The sequence below is a fragment of the Zalophus californianus genome, chromosome 16 (genome assembly GCF_009762305.2).
Source record: "Zalophus californianus isolate mZalCal1 chromosome 16, mZalCal1.pri.v2, whole genome shotgun sequence".
NCBI classification, from domain to species: domain Eukaryota; kingdom Metazoa; phylum Chordata; class Mammalia; order Carnivora; family Otariidae; genus Zalophus; species Zalophus californianus.
In genome coordinates, this window is record NC_045610.1 from 56,449,057 (window position 1) to 56,455,916 (window position 6,860).

The 6,860-nt window shown below is 52.3% G+C and overlaps 1 long non-coding RNA gene across 1 annotated transcript; it reads right to left on the bottom strand.

Moving 5' to 3' along the window:
* Positions 1-1,369: 1,369 nt before the first annotated feature.
* On the bottom strand, positions 1,370-4,035 carry LOC113907985. Its single transcript, XR_003515330.1, has 3 exons — positions 3,994-4,035; positions 2,014-2,155; positions 1,370-1,848 (listed from the first exon to the last, which is right to left on the bottom strand). It is a non-coding gene; the product is annotated as an uncharacterized LOC113907985 (long non-coding RNA).
* Positions 4,036-6,860: the final 2,825 nt, after the last annotated feature.

The following is a 6,860-nucleotide window of genomic DNA, read 5'->3' on the forward strand; positions in this document are numbered from 1 at the left end:
GTGGCTCAGTTGGTTAAGTGTCTGCCTTCAGCTCAGGTCATGATCCCAGGGTCCTGGGATTGAGCCCTACATCGGGCGCTTCAGGCTCCCTGCTCCTCAGCAAGCCTGCTTCTCCCTCTCCCACTCCCCCTGCTTGTGTTCCTTCTCTTGCTGTGTCTCTCTCTATCAAATAAATAAATAAGTAAATAAATAATCTTAAAAAAATAAAAAATAAAATACTATAACAAAGAAAACAAGACAAAGAACACAAGCAAGATGAGGCAGATGTGACAGAATCTTGGTCATTGTCAAATCTGTGTTGAGCATGTGGAGATTCATTGTACTGTGTGCTCCTAATTTTGTGTGTGTGCTTGAAAACTTATATCGTTAAAATTTTTGAGGAAAAAGACTGATTTATATAGGAAAAATAGTAGTAAAACAGAGCTTTTGAACGTTTAAAGAAATTAATTATCCTTATTAATTTGGAGATTCCCTAGTAGGTTCTTAGCTATGATTTCCTATGTGGAAACTATGGTATGTCCTCCTTTTATGCCCAGTGTAAAGGAACAGTCCCTGTCTGTGGTTCCTAGAGCCCCTTATTTCTGAGTTCAACCATCAATTATACAAGAAACATTAACTCAGCACCTGCTAAGGGCCACATACCTTGCAAGGTGCTAGGGCCTAGGCTACAAAGGCAAGTTCCTACTGCCAAGAGAGAGCAAACATACAGGCAAGAGAGAGAGCCTTGGGGTCAAGAGTGGAGTCTGTCCAGGGCCCTGGCAGGGAAGGAATGGAGGAATGGTTACCAGAATCCAGAGGAAGAGAGACCAGTTGTAAGAGAGGGCCGAAAGGAGCAGTGACCTCACAGGGTCTGGAAGGGAGGGACCCATGGGATGGATACCCCACCTTCACTGTTCTCCTGAACCCCGATTGCCCACTGGTGTTTCCCATCAGTAGACTCCCAGAAAGCAAAAGGGCAAGGGAGCCCATTGTTGCTGCGCACAAAAGCTTCGGCCTCCGGGCATGGAGCAGACAGAGACGATGGAAAAAGAGCTGAATAGGCACACGGAACATGTAGGCACACGGAACATGTCCCATATCCAGGTACAAGGAACACGCGGAAGTAAGGCCTGGGAGCGCAGAGAGCCTGGTTTGCCCAGAGAACAGAAAGACCAGCTTGGGCTGAAATGTAGAGAGACAAGAGATAAAGCAGGAGAGGCGGGCCAGGACCGGACCATAAAGGGCTGCATACATCCTGTTAAAGAGCTTTTTATCTCCCTCTATGAGCAATGAGGAGCATCTGAAGCAGGGGAATAATGTTGTCGGATGTCATTATGTCTTGGCAAAGTCACTCCAGCAGCTGCAGGAAAGATAAAGTGAACCGAACACTGGGAATCCAGCTGGGGTGGGGGTGGGGGGCAGGGGTGAGAGATGACCAGGGTTGAGCCAGGCAGTCACAGGTGGGATGGAGAGGAAGAACGTAGGTGATGTCTCCAGGTGGAACTGTGGAACTTGCTTGTCAATTTGATGTGTGTTCCAGGTGGGACAACCTCCCACCAAACATGATATACAACAATAACCATTTTATTGTAAATTCTGTGGTCAGTAATTCAGATAGGACCCAGCTGAGGTGGCTTGCGTCTGCTCCACAATGTCTGCAGCCTCAGCTGAGAAGACTAGAAGGGGTAGGGGAGGGTTCGCTCAGAACATCTGGGACCTGGAATCATCTGGAGGCTTCTTTGCTCATGTATCTGATGCCTGGGCTGGGAGGACTCAAAGGTTGGACTCAGCTGGGGGTGAAGATGGTAGCCCCAACATGCAACTTCTACATGCAGCTTGGGTCTCTCACAGCTCTGAGATGGAGTGTCCCTGAGGGTGCATACAAAAAGAGGGTGTCCAGGAAGAAAGAGGAGGAAGCTGCATGACCATTTAGTACTGAGCCTGGGAATAACATTTAAAGTCACTTCCACCATACTCTATTAGTCAAAGCAATCACAAGCCCACCAGGTTCAAGGAGAGGGAACCTACACCTACCTCCCCACTGGAAGAAGTGTCAAAGGAGTTGGCGCCATGTTTAAAACTGCGACACTGGGGCTCCTGGATGGCTCAGTCGGTAGAGGTGTGACTCTTGATCTTGGGGTTGTAAGTTTGGGTCCCACGTTGGGTGAGGAGATTACTTAAAAATAAAACAATCTTTTTTTTAAAGATTTTATTTATTTATTTGAGAGAGAGAATGAGATAGAGAGAGGGAGCATGAGATGGCGGAGGGTCAGAGGGAGAAGCAGACTCCCTGCCGAGCAGAGAGCCCGACGCGGGACTCGATCCCGGGACTCCAGGACCATGACCTGAGCCGAAGGCAGTCGCTCAACCAACTGAGCCACCCAGGCACCCCCAAAAATAAAAAAATCTTTAAAAAAATAATAAATCAATAAAACTGCCCCACCATGGGTGGTTCTGTCCCCCACGCTTCATCCCCCCAAACCTGATCCTTCTCTCTCCTGACCTCTGCCTGTCTTCTCATCTCAGGAAATGGCACCTCCCAGGTGCTCAAGCCCGGAACCCAATGTCCCCTTCGGTGCCTCTCCTCTTGTCACCCCCACATCCAATCCATCACCAAGACCTGATGATGTCATCTCCCAGACACAAATATTTTCTACCTCCCTCATCTCTTCTGCCCCCACTTTTGCCAGGGCCCCCATCGCCTTCCCCCTACAGCAGCCTCCATCCTGCCCCCGCTAATCTGTGGAACACCCAAGTCATTATAAAATGCAGCTCACAACGATCCCCCACTGAAAACACCTCAGAGCCCTTTGTTAGAAACAACTTTCGCTGGGCCCTGCCCTGACCTCCAAGGCCCTGCAGGTGCTGGGCATCCCCCCCACCCCACCCCACCGAGCCCCCAAGTTCCACCCACACCACGCGGAGGTCTTCCTTCATTTCCTCCAACCCTCCGAGCTCTTTCTGTGCAAGATGTTCCTCCCACCTGGGACATGCGTCCTCCCACTCTCCATGTGGCTGCCCCTTTCTCATCCTTGGGGTCTTATCTCAAACATCCCTTTCCCTGGGAGATTTCCCAAACCCAGCTGTTGTTATTTTAGCGGAAGGTGTGTGGACTAGAACTTTAACCATCATTTCAAATCTTTTTGCCTCTTTATTTGGTTTATGTCCGTCTCTCCTACCGAAATATAAGCTTCAAGCGAGCAGGGACTGGGTCTGTCCGGCGCCCAGCACTGGCCTGACACACAGCAATTCTTTATTGGGTGAATGAATACAAGTAACTCCTGGGTCACAGAAGGTGGACCCACTTTGGTAGTTCACTTCAGCCAATAGGAGCCACACATTTTCACAAACTCTTTCTCAGATTCACTTTGTAGTTCTTTTAGGAGCCTTTGAGGTGGGGCAAGTGGACAGAGAGAAGGAAAGCCAAGGAAACCACTCGTTTTGAGCACCCACTTGTCCCTTCCTCAGGCACCTGCTATGGGCCACCCAGAGTTCCTGCCCTCCACGAGCTCTCAATCTGCCCAGAGGCAGATGGATCCCATACAGTGGGGCTGCAAGCTGTGATACTGGGAGTTCAGGCAGCCGGCAGTGAGCAAATGTGCTTGGAACTCCTCCGTAGTCTCCGAGGCCCCTGGCTCCGGCCTTGAACTGCAGGCCTCACCTGCCCCCTGGATGCCCCAGGAAGAAGGTAAGTTCCCTGGACAGGTCTCCCCAACCCACCTCAGGAGCCCTGTCAGAAGAGAGATTGTGATAGGCAAGGAATGGACCCTCCAGGTAAAAAAGTTGTAATAAGAATAATGGGAGGGGCGCCTGGGTGGTTCAGTCGTTAAGCGTCCACCTTCAGCTCAGGTCCTGATCCCAGGGTCCTGGGATAGAGCTACCTGCTCAGCAGGGAGCCTGTTTCTCCTTCTCCCACTCCCCCTGCTTGTGTTTCCTCTCTTGCTGTGTCTCTCTCTGTCAAATAAATAAATAAAATCTTAAATAATAATAATAATAATGGGAAAGACGGGGTACCTGGGTGGCTCAGTCGGTTAGGCATCTGCTTTCGGCTCAGGTGGTGATCTCAGTGCCCTGGGATTGAGTCCTGCATCGGGCTCCCTGCTTTGTGGGGAGCCTGCTTCTCCCTCTCTCTCTGTGTGTCAAATAAATAAATAACTCTTAAAATCTGAATTTTAAGAATCTGAAAGGCAAACACTGAACAGGACTCGCATGGCCCAGGCACTGTTCTAAGCACTTGGCCTGTGTCCGCTTCCTGAATCCTCTCAGTAGCCCCATGGGGAGGTCTTAAAGGAGTAAAGGGGGAGGCCACAGGAGGACACTCAGCCTTAGCACCCTAAAGGTCACTCCACCGATGGCAGGCCTGGAGGTTTTAAACTGCAGGGATTTGAGGTAGGCATATGGAAGCACTTCCTGACCACAAGGACTGTGAGAATCTAAAATAATTCTCCTCTCAGAGCAGACAGTGGTCTGGGACACACTCAGATGGTATATAGGGGACGGGGTTGGGGGGGGAGGGAGGAGAGGGGATGGGCACCCGATGACCTCACTCGCGCCTTATCCCGCCTGGCACTGACTTCAGACTGGTGGAGGGGGGACAGATGGGGCGAGATCATTCAGTGCAATGTGCGCCCAGCGCTGGAACGACGGGTCTGGGGACAGGGAGGGCAGCGCGGCCTGCAAGGGTGGGGGCACCCGAGGAAGGGGTCCTGATATCGCCTGATCGCCTGACCTCCACCCAAGATGTGCAGCGTGCGGGGGCGATACGTACCCCGAGGGCCCCGAGGCGCGGGCTGGGCACCCTGCCCCTCCCCCAGGGCGACTCGGGTGACTGGGAGCGGCCGGGACCCTCCAACGTCAGCGCTGCCTGCGCAAGCGCCGTCATTTCCGGTGGGCCGGGCTGGGCGGGTGGGTGGCAGTGGCGACTCCATCGTGGTGTCCGGGTGTCCGGCCCCGCCCTGCGCCCAAGCAGCGCTGGCGGGAGGGCGTTGCATCGCCGGTCCCGGTTCCCAGCTCCCCCCGGGATTCCCTATCTGTGCTCTGGTCCCACTTTCAGGAGCTGGGCTTGCATTTCCAGGGAGCTGGGGAAGCGCTCCTGGCTGCTGGAGTGTGAAGCCAACCCCAGGGGAATCATAATGCCCAAGGCTTGGGGGACATCGGGTCCACCGAGGGCTCTGGCCATCCCAACAGGGAACACCGCCCAGTAGGTCTGCCTGACACACTATGAGGTACCAGGCTGGGGGCGAACCAAGGTCAGATAGTTTACACTTCTGACCCCTGCGGAGGCCCTCTACCTCCTTAGAGGGAAGGGCCTGAAATGGTCCTCAGAGCTTGCTGGCTGCTAGCTCAGAGAGGCTGAGGAGTTTCCTTCCTCAAAAGTAGATTTGGGGCGCCTGGCTGGCTCAGTCGGAGGAGCATGCCGCTCTTGATCTCCAGGCCCTGAGTTCGAGTCCCACCTTGGGTGTAAAGATTACTTAAATAAATAAACTTTATAAAATAAATAAACTTTATAAATAAACTTAAAAAAAAAAAACAGATCTGATTTTCCTTCTCTTGGAATAGTCTAAAAACTGTTAAGTCTGGCCTGAAGGCACAGGGAGTGATCCCAGTGGGCAAGGAGCCTGGGGTTCCTATGCACCAACTCAGGCAAAGGGCCTGGCACAGGCTTGGTACACAGCATGCACCTCCCATTCCTCAGCCAGCCACAGCTCTGCAGGTCACCTGGACCTCCACTCTCTGTCCCCTGCAGAGGGAGATAAGGAAGCCCCACCCACCTGGCAGAGCTGGTTTCCCAGCTTTGGGCCATACCAGCCTCCTGAGATCCAGGAGAATCCAGCCTCCATCAGCGTGCCTATTGCTGGGATGGCAATGAGAATCCAGCCTTTGTGACATTTGTCCCTGCCAGATGATGCTTCTGGGGCTGGGGCGGGAGGAGGGTGGCTACAGGAGAGGAGAGCCATGCTGAGGATCTGGCCAGTCTGGTAAAGGCCAAAGGCTGGGAGGTGACACAGGATCTGGATGTTTGCAAACATGGGGGTCATCTAAGTCATCACTGAAAGCATCCTTAGCTCCAGGGGTTAGAGGTGAATCTTCAGATGGGGGCTGCCTTTAATTGCTCTAACTAGCATCCTCACTGTCCAGGCTAGGGAAATTGAGGCAGCCCTCCCCAGGCCCTGGCCCTCAGCCCTTGGCCCCTGCTCTCTTCTTGGGACTTCCTAAACTCCCTCGGGGCAGCTCACCCACAGAGCTGCAGAATGAAGAAATGAACAAATGGGAGGAGGACTTGGTGAGTTTGAAGCGCTCACCAGATCCCTTTGGAACTTACTCCTCCCCACCTCACCCCCAATCCTGCAACCTGCTAGTCCCTTAGACTCATTTCTATCCCCAGCTCAATAAATGGCATCATCATCACCTGGTTACTGGAGCCAGAAGTCTAAAACATCACTCTGATTCTTCAGTCGGCTCATCTGCACATTGTCATTCTACACCCAGAATGTTTCTCGTCTTGCTCCGAGTCCACTGGCACCAGCCTTGCGCATCCCACCATTGCTTCCCTTCCAGACGATCGCAAAAGCCTCCAAACTGGTCTTGCTTCCACTCTTGCTCCCTCCCCTCCAATCCATGCTCCAAAATTGCCAGTGATATTTTACAACTGAAAATGAGAAGCCTTCTATTCATTCTCTTTGTCCAGCTGGGGGGAAAAAAATATCCCAATTCCTTCCCATGGCCCTAACTCTGATTTCATCTCTCCTTTATCCACTCCATTCAGTTATACCAGCCTTCTGTCAGTTCCTAATATATGTCAAGTTCTTTTTGCCTTAAGGGTTTTGCCCTTGCTGTTTCCTCTGCCTGGAACATTCTCCCCCTAGAGCTTGGCATGGCTG